The following is a 1,827-nucleotide window of genomic DNA, read 5'->3' as shown; positions in this document are numbered from 1 at the left end:
GGTTGCGCTGTCGATGAATCGTGGGACGGGAGTGGCGAGAGCGGACGTGCTTTTCCTGCTCCCGGCCCGTGGTGGGAAGGGTTTTTGTCACCAGTCAGTGCGACGTCAGCTGGAGGTCTTCTGTGGGCGCCCTTATCGAGAGCAGGAAGTTCCCTTCTCTTCCCGGTTTGCTGAGAGTTTTTATCAGAACGGATGTTGGATTTTGTCAAATGCTTTTTTGGTCTGTCGAGAATATCTATTATTTGTTTGTTCGTTGTTGGTTTTGGTGAGCTAATTTGGTGAATGCCATTGATTGAATTTTGAGTGTGAATCAACCTTGAATTCTTGGGCTACACGCCACTTGGTTACGATGTATCATCTTTTTTGCATAGTGTTGGATTTTGCATATTGTTGTTTAGAATTTTTCATCTTTGTTCATGGGGGATATTTGTCTGCATTTTTTCCTTGTAATATCTTGTCTGATTTTTGTGTCAGGATCATGCCGGTCCCACAGAAGGACTTGGGAACAATTCCTTCTTTTTCCATTGAGAGGAAGTGTTTATGTGGAGGGGCTACTGGTCCTTCCTTAGCTGCCTGACAGAATTTCCCAGACGCCCGCAGTTTCTCTGTGGGACGCATTTGAACTAAAAATGGATTTGCCGACGGGCCCCCTGCCGCAGGCTCGGGGAACCCCGCGTCTCCCCACGAGCAGCCGCTTCCCTCCAGGTCCCCGGATCCTCAGCGCCCTCAGTCGGGGTGTCCCCCAGGCTCCCCCCCTGGTCTTCGCCCTGCGCTAGGGCACTCACCTCGTCTGCCCCCACCTCTCAGGCTTTGTGGCTCTTTGTCGCCTGATGTCTGGCACCTTGAATGAAAACCCTGGTTGTATCGGTTCTGTGGGTTTTTCGGTTTTTCAGGCAGGAAGATAGTCCCGTCCCTGCCAGTCCACGGCGGCCGGGGGTGGAAGCCGACCGCCCCTTTGCCTTTTACTAGGAAGCTCTGCGCTTTCCTCACGGGGGATCTGGAGGATGCAGAGGCGCGTGGGGGGAAGAGGAAGAGCCGCGGCCGGTTTGCTGGGCGCTCCTGGCACCTGGTGTCCGGCCCCGCTGCGCGCCCCGCGGCCGGCGCCCCCCGATCCAGAGAAGCGGGACCCAGGGCTGGCACTCACCAGGGTCCCGCTGTGCGGCCACGGCCCAGCCGCTCCTGCCCAGTAGCCCCCGACCTCCATTTGGATACGTGTGGGGGGGGGTCTCCAAGTCCAGTCCCCACAAATGCAGCTGTGACACCGTGACGCGGTGGGGCGCAGCTGGCGTGCACGCGTGTGCGCACGCACGGGGCCCGGCCGGGACGTCCGCGGAGACGAGGACCCAGCACCGCGTGGGGCTGGCGACGTTTCGCATTTGGACCCGGCTGCTGGTTTAAGGGGTGCACTCAGTTTGTGCAAGCTCGGTTGTCGTGAGGCTGGGCGGGAGACGCCACCTGCAGAAGCCGTAGAAGCAGATGCCAGCGTCCCCTGCATGGGTCACCGACGTGGGGCTGAGTCCCTGCGCAGCGTGGCGGTGACATCCGTCTGTGGCAGAGTGCGCCCCTGTTTGTCTTTTGTTGGCAGGCCGCAGGACTCAGCCCGCTGTCAGGAGTCAACCCCTCCCCGTCGCCCTGCGAGGCCAAGAGGCTGGGTGTTGGGGGACACACCGCAGACTTGGCCTCGGTCACCCACAGTCCCCCGAACCCCAGGAGTCGCTGGCCAGGGGCCGGGAGCTCCGAGCAGGTCGCCAGTGCCAGCACTTGCTCTTCGTCAGATTAAGTGTTTCCATCCGTCTGTTCGCTGGACGTTTGGCCAGAGGGACCCAC

The sequence above is a fragment of the Pteropus vampyrus genome, unplaced genomic scaffold, assembly GCF_000151845.1.
Source record: "Pteropus vampyrus isolate Shadow unplaced genomic scaffold, Pvam_2.0 Scaffold296, whole genome shotgun sequence".
Lineage (NCBI taxonomy): Eukaryota > Metazoa > Chordata > Mammalia > Chiroptera > Pteropodidae > Pteropus > Pteropus vampyrus.
This window is presented reverse-complemented; position numbering follows the sequence as displayed.